Here is a 19470-nt window from a genome sequence, read left to right as displayed (position 1 = left end):
TCGAAAAGCTTTGTTGAATCTACTTTAATTATTTTAATTGAAATCCTTAAAGTAAATCCATGTTGTAGATTCTTTAGATCTTTAAGTGACATGACGAATTTGCATGCCTATCGAATACAAATAAAATGTGATCCAGGGATTGATCAAAGAGTTTTAACACTCCTACATTTCAAGTAGTTTCTATATGGGTTGAAGATGATAAAAATACCAATATTCGTATTCGTGATATTACTATATATGCCCACTCTGATGATTTTCATAGAGTTTATTATTATTATGATTGTTATGATCCTTTACAGTACCATTTACTTTTCTCATTTAGAGAATCTGATTGGCATGAAGGTATTCAAAGAAACAGAAAGACATATTTCCAAACTCAGAATTTGCCCGATTATGTTTCTTTTTCTAACATAATAAATTCGGCAACTGAAATAATTAAAAAAGAGCCTGAATGTTTGCTAATATACTTTTTTGTATGTTTTTCGACTTGTACAAACTAATGTTCTAAACTAATGTAACATTTATTTTCTTGTTCTTTATGTAGTGCTTAATGGAAGAAAGAAACGATCCCCAATTTCTTGTTGCAATTACTATTCGTACAAGTTATAAATCAGGCCTTCTGGCAAGATTGTGTTACTTCACGCTGGTAGACTTTTCCCAATAATATGTTGTAGATATGTATGTTAATATTGAAATTCTAAGTTAGACTATTTTCGTAACAATAAAAAACAAATTCTTGCTGAACTTTATCAAGGTACTCTAGATAGTGTTCAAGATGGGGAAACAAGAGGGTACAAAATTGGAAACAAGATTGTTCTACCGTAATCCTTTACATATGGGCCTAGAGATATGCTTAGAAGATATTTAAATGCAATGGCTATCGTTCAACATTATGAAAATTTTGATATTTTTTTAACTATAACATGTAATCCAAATTGGCCTGAAATTAGTTCAAAATCGACTGGATTTAATTGCATGTATATTTAGAGTAAAATTGGAAGAGTTAAAAAATAATTTATACAAAGAAAGTGTTTTTGGCCCTGTTATTGCTCATGAATCCATGATTGAATTTTAAAAAAAGAGGGCTTTCTCATGCACATCTATTGTTAATTTTCAATTGTGTCATAAAATCTTTTGTGCCGAATAGGTTGACAGGATAGTTTCATCTGAAATTCCTGATAAAAATAAATACTCATTTCTTTATTCTGTTATTATAAAACACAATATGCACAGTCATTGTGGAAACTTTAATCCAAAAAAGGTGTGTATGTGCCAAGTAGTGGTTGTAAGAATAAAAATCCTAAAGATTATTGTAATGATACTATATTTGGTGATAACTCATATCCATTGTATAGGCATCATAATGATGACACTTCTATTAAAGTTAGAGGTCATATGTTAGATAATTGATGGGTTGTACCATATAATTCTTATTTAAGTGCAAATTTTGATTTTCTTATTAACGTTGAAGTATGTTCTTCTATTAAAGCAGTAAAGTATTTGTAAAAATATGTATACAAAGGACATGATCGTATTATTTTTTTGTTGGTAAAAATGAAACAAACCAGGACATAGATAAAATTTCTACTTATCAATTATCTCCAACTGAAACTATGTGGAGAATTTATTATTTTAATTTGTTAGAAATTTATCCTACTATTTATACTTTACAGCTTAATATTGAAAATCATTAGCACATAACATAAAACAATAAAGACGATTTATCTAATATTATTAGAAATGAATATACGAGAAGAACAATGTTGACTGAATTTTTTTCGAATGGATGAAGCAATGAATTTGCTCAAACACTATTGTATCGAGATTTTCCAACACATTTTGTCTGGAATTCAAATGGGAAAATTTGGACTCCTAGAAAATGACACACTGTTATAGGAATCGTGACAGTCAATTCATCTGAAGGAAAACGATATTTCCTCCGTGTTCTTCTTAATTATATTCGACGGCCAACATTATTTCATAGCTTAAGAACTTCGAATGGATTGTTACAACGTATCGAGAAGCAGCACTTTTACATCATCTGTTAAGTGGAGACAATCATTGTGAAGAATGTTTATCCGAAACTATTATTTATGAATTGCCTGATTCTTTGAGGCATATTTTTGCTACACTTCTTATGCTTTGCAACCCTAATAAACCAAACCTACTTTGGGATAAATTTAAAATCTATATGATTGACGATTATATACATCAAAATATACCTATTGAAACTGCTGTAGTACAAGCTTTGGAAGACATCAATTCTATATTAGAATCATTAGGTAAAAACGTAGTGACTATGGAATAGTTTCATTCTTTGTAAATATAGATGAAGTTCAAAGATTGACAAGAATGGTTGTAGAGAAAACAATCATTTCAATATTGAAGGAGGCAGAACAACGATTTGCATATGATACAATTATAAAAAATGTAAAAGACGAATCAAGTGGTGCTTTTTTATTGATGGTCCAGGAGGAACATGTAATACTTTTTTATACAAAGCACTTCTTATTGGTGTAAGGAGTCAAAATCTCATTCTTTAGCAACAACATCCTCTGGAGTAACTGCTTCTCTGTTGCCTGGAGGTCACACAGCTCATTTGAGATTTAAAATTCCTTTGGAAATAATTGGTGAAGTAAATTGCTCTGTTAATAAGCAATCTGTTTTAGGATCATTATTGAAAAGGTCTAGGTTAATAATTTGGGATGAAACACCTATGGTAAATTGTTGTGCAATTGAAGCTGTAGATAGAATGTTTAGAGATATTACTGATTGTAACTTGCCTTTCGATGGGGAAGTATTTGTTCTCGAAGGATATTTTTGACAAGTTCTACCAGTGGTACCTAGAGGAAACAATGAAAGTTAACTTGATTTTTTTAGATCTGTGGCCTTGATTTTTACATTTACCATTAGTCGAGAATATGAGGGCAAAGTTAGATCCTACATTTTGCGATTATTTACTTAGAATTGGATATGGAATAGAAGAAGAACATACTTGTAAGTGTATTATGCTTCCTAAAAATATAACTCTTATCATTTGAAAATGAGATCACATCTTTAAAGATTTTGATACATAATGTTTTTCCAAATATAGAAGAATATGCTAACAATTTACATAAATATGGCAAATAGAGTTATTCTTATGCCTACAAATGAATGTGTTGACTATATTAATATAATTTTACTTGAACAAATTCCTTGTGAAATTTTCACATATTATAGTTTTGATGAAACAATTGACAAAACAGAGCAAACTCTATAAGAAGATTTTTTGAATATTTTAACACCAAACGGTATTCCACCGTATGAATTGAAACTCAAAGTAAGCTGTCCTGTAATGTTATTGCGGAATATAAATCCTTTTGAAGGGCTATGCAATGGAACATGCCTTACTTGTCGAAAATTTGAGAAAAAATGTAATTCTTGCTAAAATCACAACTGGTGAATATTGTGGAAAATATGTTTTCTTACCAAGGATTCCTTATGTACCCTTAAAGGTGATCAAAACTCAATTCTATTTAAGATAACTCAATTTCCAATTAGGCCGTGTGTTGCAATGACAATAAATAAAACACAAGGTCAAACACTTGATTTTGTCGGGTTGTATCTTCTAGAACTAGTTTCTTGCCATGGTTAGTTGTATGTAGCATTATCAAGAGCAAAAACAAGTAAGTCTCTAAAAGTTCTACTGAAACCATCAAACATAGACAGCTCACATAACACGTACTAAAAATGTCGTATACAAAGAAATTTTTTCCTTCACATTCATAGACCTACAACATTTTCATAGGTATGTTTTCTAATCTTTAAAAAAAATTTATAATTTGCTATCATACAATAATTTTCTCAATTTTAGTTTCATGCACAAGTATTATGGTAAAAAAAAAAAGTAAAACTTTTATTCTTTACATTTCTTATAAAAATTTTCAAAGGTTCTTTTAGAGTTCTTTGAAAGTTAATTTGAGATCTTTGTTACATGTGTACGATGGAATTGCTAATGACATCCTCCAAGAGAACTCCGATCTGCAAAAGGTCCAACTCCAATTTTTTAAAGTTACTTTTAATTGCTAAATTGGCAACCAATTTCTTTAGTACAATAGGGAAATTGAACAGAATTTTCCTATTATTAGTATAGATCTACCCTTGAGTATCATAGTTCAAAAAATATAAATTGTGACATAAATATACTTCTTCAGATTAGAATATCTCTTGTGCCAATTTTTGCAATGCTTAACTTTGATAAAAATAAATATAGTTAGTATAATGATCGTCTTTATTGAAGTTCAATTTTAGATTTCATTATTATCAATTTGAATGTTCTCAAACATACTGTCGAATTATTTACTTGTTTTGCTTCATGTATTTTGCAACTCTTTCGCACTTGAACTCTATGCAGTTAATACCATATATGCTTAAAATTTCAAAGTAGAATGATTCGATCGTTCCCTTATTTTTGTATCATTTTTACATGGTTGGTCAGAATTATATTCAAGAACATTACACAGAAAATCTCTTCATCTTTTATGCCTAAAGAAAACTTACTTGTAAATACTAATTACTTCCTATAGTGAAACAATATACTTTCAATAAGGTAGTCTGATGTCTAGAAAATAAAAATGAAGACTTGGAAAAGAGTATAAAAAGTCACTATAGGTCTTATGGATGTTATATTTACTTCAAATTCAATATATCTTTAGACATTCCCATCACCTTCCTGCCCTATCCTGGTTTGGGAAATAAATTGGAATATGGACAAGTTAGAAACCAAATTTTATCATACAGAAATCTTTGCTTGTTGGAATTGGAGTAACAATTTTTATTTTTTGACAAGTGTTTGAAGTTTTTTTTTAAATTTGATCATTAAATCAGCTATTTTTTTCCACTTCTTCAAATGCTTAATTTGAGCATCAATATTCTTTCATAGAGCCTTATTATTGTTCTACTTGCTGTTGAACCTAAAATCTATATAAAATAAATGCAATAATTTATCAGCTTTAGGATAATGTACATTTTGATGAAAGATACAATAATTTTCAATTTCATACTTCTACTAAGAATTTTCTGTCATAGTTATAAGTTTTTTGTATTTCAAATCATTAACTCAATGTCTAAGTTAGTATGCTGCAATCATGACAACTCTAATTTAACCGATATTTCAGGTATTACATATTTGTCATATTCTTAACTTTGCAAGTTTATTCTCACTTTCATCGGTTCAATGTTCTTCCAGGTAAAGTAGTATTTCCTTACGTATATAATCTTACACGAGAACTTCATATTCATATTTTTACTTTTATATCAAGTCTATAACTTCTATTTGGATAGGCATTCTGAGTATAAACCTTTGTTATTTGTGAACTTGAGATTGCTATATGTAGGGCTAGACAAAACTCCAGAACCGAATCGACCAAACTGAACCCTACCGTTCTTCTAAAGTTAAATACCTGAATGGGTATTTAAATCGAGAACCGACGGGTACGATTCGATTCTTGGTTTTAGGCCAAGAATCGAAGAATCGAATCTTCCTAATTTTTTTAATATTGAATAAATCAAATTATTTTAATTTTTTCTAAACAAATTAACAAAATAACTAATAGCTGATAAGTATTAGTAATACTTAAAAAAATATTTTATCTCTAGGACTTCTAATTCAAGAATTTTTTTTTATGTAGACTTGAAAGCTTGAAGGCTGAAGCAAATGAATTATTGATATGGATCACCAATATTTTAGTATTAGTATCTACTTTTTGGTATTTATATATGTTGGTAAATTAATCTTATTGGACAACTTGTTATTTATATGTTTTGAATTGGACTTCGTTAATTTGTAAAAGCTATGATTGAATATGTTATTAGTTGTATTAATGTAGTGTTGTTGTAAATGTTAAAAAATGTAATTATGGCACGGAACAGAGCAAAATCGAACCAACGGAACCAAACCTGAACGGTTTCATAATTATATTTGGACTTGACAGTTCTACGTACTAAATACCCGAAATTTTCGATTCGGTTCGTTCTTTTTGGATTCGAACCGGATCATGCCCAGCTCTAACTATATGTCAATACAAGTATAAATATAACTGGACTATTATTCAGTGGTGGATTTCGTATCACATATATATGACATAAATACACAACATAAAACAACTTGAATTGTAAATTCGAGACTTAATATAATATTGATGTTATTGTAACTAAAACAAGGATATGGATTTCAAGATTAATATTCTACGAGAACCACCAACAGTAGAGATAATTAAACAACAAATATGATTAATTAACTAAATTATAAAGGTTTAAACTAACTCTTTTGTCTTGAAACCTCAAGTCTTAGTAACCTAATAAAAATTAAAGGGAAAATTGCAGCAGAAGTCCCAAACTTTTAAAACACTTGCAGACTTTCCTTAAACCTTTGATTTGTCATAGCCGTCACCCCTAACCTTTACATTTATTGCAGTGAAGGCCCTTTTGGATGGAAACCGTCCAAACGTCCATCAGTTGACCGCCCAAATAAAAAATTTACCACTTTTAACCAAAATAGAGGAGGGTAAAATCGTCTAAACACTTAAAATACCATTTCATCTTCCTTTTTACTTGTTTTTCGAATTTTTGGTGCGCGACAAACGGGAAGAAGAGAAGAAAGATTTGCGATGAAAGGGACAATGAACTCGCCTGAAGTTGGAGAAGTCGACGACAGAGATGTCAGATGTGTGTACCATCTAAGAGGATCTCTACGAAAATCGGTATATGGTACGTTTTTGCAAGTGTCGTCATTGGCAGTTATAGTGAGTAAAAATCTTGAAAACGTAGTATTTTTGAGAAACCCATATACCTGAATGTTGAGATTGTTACAAAGAAGTACTATATCTCCTTGTCTGTAATCAATTTTGTATTTTTGTTGTTTGTGGTGAACGCAGTACGTAGGGTTTTTTGAAAATTGCATGAAATGGACTTTACGGACAAAATGTTGTAATGAGTACGTTGAAACGTCTATTGCGATATCCATATTTGTTCTGATTAGCCTTGTGTAATGTGAACTCTGCCTATTTCACGGTCCGCTTGAACCATGGTGGGATGATTTTCAATAAGATGCGGAATTACGTGTATAAACATGGTAAGATCAGCTATCTCGACTACGTGGATCCAGATTTATTCAACCGATTTCTGTTAGACAATGCAATGAAGATGATGGGTTACAAAGAGCGTATGGGATACATCTATAGGCTTGAAAAGAAAAGATTGTCAGAGGGGTCATTTTGGTTAGTTACTGATGCAGACTTCATGAATTTTTTAAAATGGGTTGGTCCTACAAAAGTTATAGATATGTACTGTTTGCCGATACAATTCGCAGTGTTGGAATTACCGTGGGATGAGAATGTACCAACTGGAGTGACTGATATGAAAATTGGTGAGATTTTGGAAAGTGTGTGTGTCAACAATAAGGATACAGAGGTTGGACAGAAACCTACATTTGCAGTTGAGGTTTTCAATGACACGGTAGAGTGTGATGATTGTTACGTGGTTGATGAATTTTAAGGGGATCAGTTCCTGAGTCAGATGGTATGGATAGAAGAGGAGACAATGTAGTGGACAATGTGGACATAGTGGAGGCACAGGTAGGTGCAAATGATCAGCCGGTGGAGCAAATATGGGAGACGTCAACCTCTGATATACCATGTTCAGTTAAAAATGAAGCAGAAGTAAAAGTTGCAAATGATCCTGTTGACACACAGTTCGAGCAGCCCACATTTGAGGGTGCAGCGGGATTGGAAGATCCTGTTGACACATAGTTCGAGCAGCCCACTTTTGAGGGTGCAACGGGATTGGAAGATCTTGTAAACACGTAGTTCGAGCAGCCCACGTCCGAGGGTACAATGGGATTGGAAGATCTTGGAAATGCACCTGTTGAACCCTCTGTTGAAGAAGCCATTAATGCTTAGAATACTGGCACTGGGTCTTCTGGTGTTGAATCAGAGGTAGAAGAAGAGGATAATGATATTGGCCTAGAACATTTCTCCAATTCTAAATACGAACAGGAGGATGTGGAAGAGGACGACCAAGGCGAAGACACATTTTTCAGATTGAGTGAGGGAGTAGACATTGGGCTGGGGAATGTAACTAATGAGGAACCTAATAAGCAGAATGTAAACGTAAATGCAGTAAATAGTGGTTCAGACTACGGGGACTCGAATGACCTGAGAAGTATGTCAAGTGGTGATTAAGCGGGTGCCACAAGTAACAGTAGAAAGGAAGTTTGGTTTAACACTTCAACTGACATGGAGGACCCTAAATTCCAAATTGGTTAGTTAACTGCAGACCTGTTCGGGGCCTCAAATGTTTATGTGTCATAGATTTGGGGCCCCTAGTGCTTATTTTTAAAAAGTTTGGAGTACCCAAAACTCTTAATTGACATATGTTTGGGCTCCCATATGCTTATTTTCCGAATGTTTGGGGCCCCAGATGCTCATATTTCAAAGGTTTGGGGTCCCAGATACTCATTTATTGTATATTTGGGTTTTTGTTATTCACATATACTAACATGTTTAAAATGTTCTGCTGCGCTATACAGTTATGAAGTTTGAGAACACAAAAATTTTAAGAGCGGCTATTGTACAGTACTCTATGAAGAATGCAAAAGAATTGCGATATGTGAAGAACGAACCACATAGGATAAGAGTAAGATGTCAAGAGAATTGTCCATGGCAATTGTATGCCTACAAATAGCAAGACTGCAGCTTAAGGATCAACACGTTCTGGGACGAACATAACTGCACGTTGGTCTGGCAAAATAGCAAGGTCCATGCGGGTTTTTTGGCCAAGCAATACCTACGTAAGTTCAGGTCGGAACCGAAGTTATCCATGAACAGTTTCATGGAAACAGTGAAGGAGGACTGTATGTATGAAATATCGAAATATCAATATTATAGAACAAGAGCAAAATGTGGAGCGGTTGTGACTGGACTTGTTGAAGAACAATACAAGATTCTTTGGGACTATGGGGAAGAGTTGAAGAAAACTAACCCTGGAAGTACTGTACAGGTTGAGAGAACAGGAGGTGTGTTCAAGAGAATGTATGTATGTTGGGGGTATGTAAAGAAGGTTTCAAGGCTGGTTGTAGGCCTGAGATAGGACTTGATGGGTGTTTTCTGAAGACTACACATGGGGGTCAATTATTGGCAGCAGCGGGGATTGACAGTGAGAATTGTATGTTCCCAGTTGCTTGGGCAATCGTGGATGTAGAGAATAGAGCCAACTGGACTTGGTTTATAGAACTTTTGGTGGTGGATATAGAGATGTATAATATTTGGGCTTGGACTTTCATATCTGACAAGCAAAAATGATTGGTTGAAGCCCTGAATCAGTGTTGTGAAGGTGCAGAACACAGGTGCTGCGCCAGACATTTGTACAGTAATTTCACTCTCAAACATAAAGGGCTAACTCTGAAGAATTTGTTCTGGGCTACAGCCAAGTCTACAACTGTACCAAAGTGGAATGCAGTTATGAATGAGATGAAGACGGTGAATGAAGAAGCCTTCTGTTGGTTTAAGGAGAAGCCTGCAGCTCAATGGATGAGATCTCATTTCCAGGAGCATACGAACTGCGATATCTTGTTGAATAACTTGTGCGAAGTTTTCAATGCCTCCATCGTTGCAGCTAGGGAGAAGCCTATAATCACAATGTTGGATAAGATAAGGCATCAACAAATGACACGGATGGCGGCAAAGAGGGAGGCGGCTCAAAGGTGGGATCGTGATAAGGTCCAAAAATTGTAGGGATAATTGAGAAGGCTAAATCAGACGCGAGGTTTATAAGGGTAGATTATACAGGTAATAAAAAATTTGAAGTTCGCAGCACAGATGGTTTGAGGTGGAGTGTGGATTTGGTGACAAAAGAATGTGCATGTAGGAAATGGCAATTGACTGGAATTCCTTGTGCACATGCTGTTTCTGGTGTGCTGTCAAGGAGAATAGAAATAGATGAATTTGTAGATGAATATTACAAGAAGGAGATATATCTGATGGCATACAACCCCGTGATTTAGCCAATGTCAAGGCCCGAACTTTGGCCTGAATTAGGGAAACACCCATTGAAGGCACCAGTGAAGAAGAAGCAGGCAGGCAGGCAAGCCTAAAAAGCTCAGAAAAAGATCTCAGACCGAACTACCCGCTGGAGTTAAAATGACCCGAACAGGCATGCAAATGACGTGTAGAAAGTGTGGAGAAGCTGGACACAATAAGAGAAGCATGCACTGCACAGACGCAGCCTACTGACGCACCACAGTCACAGAAGCGGAAGAGAGAGAGAGCTGCAACTACCTCAAAGGGAAATGCACCACAGTCACAATCACAGAAGCAGAAGAGAAAGAAGTCCAAAGCAGTGTAGTCTATATGTCATTGGATGTAGAAATGTAATTGAACTTTTTGGATTGAATTATGGATTTTGATGTTTGGGAACGGTACCATGCCAATATATGTGCTACCAATGTATACAGGTTTTTATGTAATGTATACGGAATGAATTATGGATTTTTGATGTTTTGGGAAGTGTTAAAATACTCTTCATTGTGAGAGTTGAAGTTTCATAAATTAATGTGTGCTACCAATGTATACAAGTTTTTATGTTGCATCTACACTCGAAACTGTTGTTAATTTTGCACTGGAAACTGTTGTTAAAGTGATGCGGTATTTACTGTAAGCAATTGAATAGAAAAGGGGCATTTTCCACCATTTTTTCAAAGGTATGGGACCAACAATCCACACTGTGCGAAATGTTGGGGGCTTTATCTGCATTATATACCTAACGTTTGGGGCTTTCACTGCAAGATTTGCCAAACGTTTGGGTGTTAATATTTGCATATTTATTCGACAACAAAATTGGTCAATGTTAACAGTGAACATGTACAGAACACCACAAAATTGTAACTGCATTTAAGTCTTCATTAACGTTGGGGAAGAAGTAGGTTACACCATGAATAAAGGATGATTACAGATCTAGGTAAAAAACTTGAAAAACCCCTACGATTTAACTGCAGATCCACTTCACAAACATTCCACATACAAACCCATAAAACCAAATCTTCCATACCCTACCTCCATTCGAACGGAGTTGCCTAATTTCAGCTTCCATCTCTTGTCTCGACCTCAGAAGACCAGGTATCAGCTCCCTTGATCTTTGACACATTGGGGGATCCCACCAAAGAAAGAATGTACAGCCTTGCAGATCCGTACCTCGTGGACAGGTAAGAAATTGTCTACCTGGTTCAAGTTAGTCCACGGCGTCTTCATCTGGGCATGAGTTACGCAATTGCACTCTGGCATCTCCATTACTTCTACGTTCGGTTCAGAATGTTGATAGAGAGTGAGAAACTGACAACTGACAGACAATTTATTAGGGTTATACTTGTATTCTTCATTTGGAGGGAACCGAACAAGTAAAAAAGGGCATGAAAAGGTATTTTAAGTGTTTAGACGATTTTACCCTCCTCTATTTTGGTTAAAAGTGGTCAATTTTTTATTTGGGCGGTCAACTGACGGGCGTTTGGATGTTTTCTGTCCAAAAGGGCCTTCACTGCGACGAATGTAAAGGTTAGGGGTGACGGCTGCCACAAATCAAAGGTTTGGAAAAAGTCTGCAAATGTTTTAAAGATTTGGGGCTTCTGCTGCAATTTTCCCTTAATTAAATTTACCCTCCCACAACAATTAAACCTCTCAAGAAGAAGAAAACAACAGCCCATAAAAAAATTAAACAAGAAACTTATTGCATAACATAATCATTAATCACAATGGTAAAAAATAAATGCGAAATCAAAATCTTAATTAAAGTACCAATTGTTTTAAATACCGATATGTACTGTTAAATCGAAAATGAAAACGATTAAATTAAAATTATACTTTCTAATGGTCATATATTTATAGTTTCCTCAACTCAATTCACTTCTCTGCTTGATAACACAGTTTAAAAGTAATGAAACTTCTCGTTCTTCTTAATTCTGTTCTATTAAAAAAATATGACTCTTTGATATTCTGTTCTACAGTTTTGTTAATACATTTTTGCTATTAAAATTATGAATATTTATTCTATTAAGTTTTATTCGAATATAAAGTCCTACTTTAAAAGTTAGATTTTGTAACTTGTGCTTCATTTGTCACTATATAATACAGTTTCATTATTGAACTATTCAAGCTTGTGAATTGCCTTCCGGTTACCGCTGAATGATGGATTTAGGCACAAACACAATCTCAAATCTGCTGACCATTTTTCCACAACCTGTCTTCCTATATAGACAAAATAACAAGGAAAAAATAATATTTCCTCCGCCACATATGCTGCATTTCCTTAACAATGCTTTTTTTTTTTTCGCAGCTACAATTATTCTAATATAGGTAGAGAATTATCCATCACTGAAAACTATAAATTTTGAAATTGAGCCCACAAAAATTTCACTACCCTGCAATTCCTTTTTATTGGGTTAATATTTTCTACATTATTAGTTATCATGTAAATGTGATGAAATCTTTCAAAAATCTGAATAACTAAACAATTTTTTTTTTTTAATAGGAGTATTATTATCTCTATTTAGTATTTAAAATGTATATAATGTACGTACTTATATTTTTTTTTCATAAACTTCATTTTATTACAAGTATACTTTCTGTATTTTCCAATCTTCTTCCATTATAAAAGAATATATTTTTGCCAAACAAACTAAAAAAATAACAGTGCTAATAGACAGATAAAACTATATCTGAATAATTGTAACAGCAAAGCAAAGCATTCTGAAGGAAATACAACATCTGTGCTAAATCCCACTCCTAGAACTTTTTTGCGTATAAAACTTCGTGTTTTCCAAAGATTTTGCTGCACTTCAATATAATTTTTTTAAAGGAAATATCAAAATTTTCATGGTTTTGCTAGGTAATTAAAAACAAACGAGATATGCACCTTCATTTGCTCCAGGCTGATAACACATAAACGCAAGTATCTTACTAGTTCTATGGTTAATTTTTTCTGTCTTGTTATGTTGTTTTGAAAACTTTGTTTTTTAATTGTACTTACAGTTTTAATCGAGTCTGAGATATGTGATTTAATTGAAGTTTGTTTTTGAATCTAAAACTTATTGAATGTTTAGATCTAAATTATGATTATTTAGACGCAAAACTATGTATTAGGATTAGGTTTTGAAATTTATGGAGCCATTGGAGAAGTTATTCATAGCGTGAACATTGAAACATTTTACATTTTGCTTTTCCACTTCATTCTAATGTATATATTGTAGTGTAACTTACGTTCCCGATGTGCAATTTATAGTTTTAAAAATATAAACTCAAATGCTTCAATTTTCGGACAATGCCAGCCCCATTGATCTTGCATGGAAAAAAAAAATGGCCAACTTGTTAACAGTGGTGGATACAGCACCTGGCGATCCCCCGTGGCCGCCCGTGCTGGATTCGTCGGAACTCAATTTTTTTTTGCTGTCAAAGTATTTATTTTTTTTAAATATATTTATGTTATTTCCTTTGATTCACAGCAAGCCCATGTTCCTCAGCTGGTTAGAACATGATAGAGGTGAAAGGGTGTTTGGGGTTAGATTCTCAACTACTGCAGCCCCCTTTTGCAATGATTTTAGTTTAATATTTTTCCCCATTTTGGAGCAAATAGGCATTAAAACTGGTGAAAGTGGAAGAATTGAACCTATGATCACCATTAGAATCATACACCATTTGACCACTATGGCAATTGGTGGATGTTGACAATGCAAGCAACAAAAGTTATATATTCTTTTATCAAGTAAAGATATACACCCTCCTATTCTAGAAAAATAAAATTTTAAAATAAAATTCGACCATACAGTGAGATTATTAAAATAGTCACTTTTTTTCTTTCTATTAAATTGAAATTATTAGCAAATCGAATCAAGAAAGTAAATAATTGGACCATTTTTCAAATTTCAAATTGTTACCCGATAAACATTATTACACTGGTAGATAACGTATACTCACACTTACAATTCAAACTACGATATAAGCCATAGTTTGCCCCCCCCCCCCCCCCTTTAAAACTTATCAATTTAATTTAAAATTTTCTCTTTCTTATTTTCAACCACACAATTTTCAATAAAATAATATTACAAGTAAATTGAAAATTTTTCATTCTTTTACAACTATTCATTTAAAAAAAACATTATTTTCCCATTATAAATCCAAATAATGGGGGCCAAACGGGAGCTAAGTAATTTCAACTCACGACATTGGTTATTATTACGACCGTCGACAGTCAATGACCGTCCGTGCTCAATTAAAATCTTGGATTCGCCACTGCCTGTTAATATGAAACCTTCATGATCGAAAAGAAGTGGAAAATATAAAATTGGACAACTTTCACCCTCAAACTTTCTTTTAAACAATAAAAAATGTAGAAAGAGGAAGTAAATATTTGATAACAAAATAGTTTACTAAATTAAAGTATTCAAGGAAAAAAAACTATTATTAATCTAACTAGACAGTTGCTCTAAAGTTCTATAGAATACTTCCTGAACATAACATTTTTTTTTTTTTGTTCTATAGATTGACAAAGAAGCAATAATTCATTAGGTTTTGTCATTGCAAACTCATCCAATGATTGAAGTTGAACTGAACAATGGTAAAGTTCTTTATTTTTACAGAAAATATTTATTTTGTTTAGCAAATTTAACGATATAATTAGTATGTTTAATGTTTAATTTAAAAATATAGGTCAACTTTCTGGTTTCCATTGTTTTAGAAGCTCTTAATATCACTTGACTGATGGGGTACATGAAAAAGTTATTGTTGCAAAAATCTATCTAAAATGGTGTATTCTCTTTTGTTGTGGCAATCATTTAAGGTATTTGTATATTTTTTCGTATCCATGTTCTTAAATTTATCTTTTACGTTTGGACTATAAGGCTTGATTAAAAAAAAGCATTAGTTTGAATAATTATTTTAATTTCCTCCCATGGTTTTGTTTGTTTTTTATTTGTCCAATTATTTATTATTGAAATTTTTAATACTGCTTATATAAATACATTAGATACTTTATAGATACATTATTTTTGTTGTTATTGAATTTAAGCTATCGTTCCAATTGTGATAAATTTATCGGTTAATGAATATGATTTTAATGGATTTATTGAGGAGGATGGGAGATGGTTCATGGAGGTCATGCAAGCTCAAAGTGTTGATCTTATTAGAAAAATAAAAGATATAACTCTTAATATGCAAACTCTGGAGCAATTACAAAAGTTTTAACGAGTAACTCCTCAAGATATTAATTGTACTAATTACTGGAAAATATGCGTTTTTGTTTCTTTTTGCTAATTATGGTATAACTTGTATTATTAAGCAATGTGATGAAAGTGATACAGGCATTACACACTAAGCCCCTGTTTGTTTTCCATTATTTCCTTATTAAAATGAAAAATATGACCGTTTCTTGTGTGGGGTTTGTAACGACTATATTTTTCATTCTCATTCTTATCAAAATGAGAAACAAACGAGGCCTAAATTTCTTGAAAATCTTTTTGCTAAATGTGATAGCATGGTTAAAGTAGTTGCAACCTGTTTAGTGTCTTTGAAATTAAATTTGTTGACAGCCTAACTCGTTTTTATGAAATCTAGTATATCTGCAAACTAATTTTAGTTGAAATTAGTTTTATTTACTTAGATATAAGCAATTTGTGTGTTTTTTTGTTTTGTTTTTTTCTTTCATTGCTTTCGTTATTAGGTAAGTCTTTATCTTATGATGATAATTTTGTCATTTATTTTCTTATTTAACTCAACAGAAATGAGTTCGTTAAGTCCAATGCTTATTTGCTTACAAAACTAATTTTCATTTACTGTATATTTCATGCCCCATTGTACTTAAATTAATAATTTTGTTGTTCCAAACTTACTGTTTCTTCTTAATAAGATAGTCTATTTTGTAGTAGGATCATCCTCGTCATCTTTGACCACAAATTGAAAATTACTACTCGCTAAAATTTCAAATAGTATTAAACGATTCCATTAATGTAAAACTGGTAAAATAATAATCAAAGTCTAACTGTCCTATCATCAATAAATTCAATATTTGTCTTACAATATTGTCCACCAATATAATTATAATTGCACATCTATCTTGCTCTGTAATTTCATTTCATGTGGTGCACAAAAACAATGCGACAAGTAAACACGATGTAAAAACTGGAAAAATGATCACAATGCATAGTTTTAGTTCAAACTATTGTTTCCAGTTAAATAAACATATTAATAATTGACATATTATTAGAAAATCAATTAATCCTTGTACATTTTCTCGTACTTAACTATAGAAAGAAAAAAAATAGCGCTACCAACTGCATTCTTATATATTTCTATACAACTTCATCTTTTTATTTTTCTACCAAAAATAAGATGATCAATTAGAACAACTTTTATACATTATATAATATAAAATAAGATAGATATTTTACAAATGGCACTTGTATACATTGAGAAATAGTGCCAACTTTCCGTGAAAGAATTTTCAACTCTATATACACACAAACTATTTTCATTCGTACACTGCACTACAATAATATAATATAAAATAAGATAGATATTTTACAAATGGCACTTGTATACATTGAGAAAGAGCACCAACTTTTCATGAAAGACTTTTCAACTCTATGCATACATAAACTACTTTCATTCGTACACTACACTATAATAATATAATATAAAAAGAGATAGATATTTTACAAATGACACTTGTATACGTTGAGAAATATTACCACCTTTCCATGGAAGACTTTTTTTAACTCTATATATACATAAATCATCTTCATAAAGAAATTTTTTACTAAGCTCATCCACAGAAAAAGATATTTTACCACTACAGACGTACTAGCACTTTAATCCTACTCCCTACAGCACCAAAGTGTATGGTTGCAAATTAAAGCAATTATTCTTCTATTACTTTCTACTTCATGCTCTATAAACATTTACTCTTTGCTAACTGTTCTATGATACCCTCATTTTCTCCTTCAGCATCAAAATTCTACAATAGTATCATAGATATCACACTCTCCAACTGCAGCTACCAACGTTTAAAAACTCTGTCTTCATCTCATTGTTGGTAAGTTTTTTTCACATTACTACTTTTTCATTTTAATTGTCTTTTAATCAAAAACAAGAAGTACCAAATTTTTATAGGAAACATTAGATTATAGGATAAATTTCTTTTATTAGAATTATAAATGTTAATAAAGTTTTTTACAACTAATTCGATGTAACATTGACAACCACAGCTCTTTTTCTTCTAACTTCTTCTTAATGCAATCATAGGATATCAACAATTGTTGCATTTTATAAACTTATCCCATAGATTTCCACATCCGAGAAGAATTGGACAACAAAAGTCAGTTGTAGGGAAAAAAACCACCTAAAATTGCTTGTAATACCATTAGCTACTACCAAAATCTTCTTTTAATGGATTTAGAGGTAAATATATATTCATAACTATAATATTTGTTTTGCTAATATATTTATCTTCAACTCATTTTCACATTTGAACAGGGTAACAAAGCCATTGCCATACTCTATGATACAAATATTGCAACACTTGTAGATGAGCTGAAACTAGGGAAAACATACATGTTATCAAATGCAATCAGTTCAAAGGATCACTTCAAGACAAGATTTGGATCATAACAGGGAAGACAAAGATTGAAGAACTCAACAAGGATAATTTATACTTTCTCTTCTCGAGATATGAACTCACCCTTCAACAAACTAGAACGATACATGGATAGTAATGCAGACATACGTATGGTTACGAATACAGTAACTTCTAGCCAATATAAGTCCATTTAACATTTCATAATTGTTCTATTTATATTCAATTTTACTATATACAAAATATGTAACCACCACAATTTTCTTGTTACAGGTGTTATAGTCATTGTTATAGAAGTTCGTCAAAAAAGGATTATTCAAACCCAGTTTGGCACACAAGCATGTCTTCAAGATGTTGTGCTAATAGATAAATATTTCCAGACGATGATGTTAACACTGTGGGACACTTTCTTTGAAAAGGAATGCATTACAATAATTGAAAACGTTAGAAGCAAACCTATCATATTGGCGACTAATTTGAATGTCTCTTCGTACAACGGTAAACAAAATACAAACACAACGTTTCCTTTACATTCATATTAAAAAAATAAAAATAAATAATAATAATAATCCTATAATTCAAACTTTTTTTAGGTGTTACACTTTCTACAAAAGTCACCGGCACATTTTTCATTAATCCGGGAATTGCAGCAGTCACAGATTACAAAGAATGGTCATCAAACAGAACTAACAAATTTCTCCAATTTTCCTAGCTTCATAAACTTCACTTACAATAGTAAATTTCATACTTAATTGTTTGCTTTCTTTACTGCAGGATTAAAACAAACGAAATGGTAAATATATGATACGTGGAAGCTTTTATTCTCTAAATACAATAAAACATTTTTCATGCAATTAGTACCTGTCTTCTATTCTCTAAATACAGTAAAAACTTTCTTCATGAGACCAAGACCTTCAAAATAACACATAACTCGTAAATTCGCCCCCCAAGTGTTGATCAGATAAATAATATTTCCCCACACAATTTATTCCATAAAATCAGAAATGTCAAAAGAGCATCATATAAAACTAAATACAGAGCATACATTCGAGATGGGTCAGCACTCAAATCTAATTACTAATCAAAATTTTAAATCTCACATATTATCCAGTTACACAGATTAACAGCAAAATCCTTAATTAAAATCTTCAAAAGTAATGTCGAGTAATAATAATCAACCAAAAGCAGAGAGCAAAAGGGAGGAAATACATGAAAATGACTCTTCCACTGTAGCAAAATTTGACATTGACCTTTAACCCATTAAATGAATTAAAAAAAAACAAAGTAAGTTAAAAAAAAAAAAAAACTTCACAGTAAAAGGCTATTTTACCCTCAGACTGTTTGAAAATCTCAACCGACATACCGACACCGACTCCAGAAACTTGACCGACCAACGACCGACACCGACATCCACCACCGGCAACGACCATCATCTACACCGAAAATAAAATAACCGGTTAGTTTTCATCACTTTTCTCCAGTTAATGCGGTTCATGTGCAAGTTTATAGCATTTTCCTTACTAATTTCGGTTTAATTAGATCCATGGGCATGAGTAGTTAGATTGTGGGCATGTGGGAGTGTGAAAATGTGGATTATTAGGTTTTTTTGGAGCTCAGTGGTCGGGAATGGCGATTTCCGGCCACGGTCGGTTTAACAGTCGGTTTACCCGATTGCTAACAGTCGGTATACACAGACGTGGCCGACTGTTAACAGTCTGGGTTAGTCTAGGCCGACTGTTAACGGCCCAGACTATATTTAATTTTAAATTTTTTATTTGATTAAATAGTAATTATGTTATTTATTTATTTAATTTTTTT

The sequence above is a fragment of the Olea europaea genome, unplaced genomic scaffold (assembly GCF_002742605.1).
Source record: "Olea europaea var. sylvestris unplaced genomic scaffold, O_europaea_v1 scaffold1469, whole genome shotgun sequence".
Taxonomy (NCBI): Eukaryota; Viridiplantae; Streptophyta; class Magnoliopsida; order Lamiales; family Oleaceae; genus Olea; species Olea europaea.
This window is presented reverse-complemented; position numbering follows the sequence as displayed.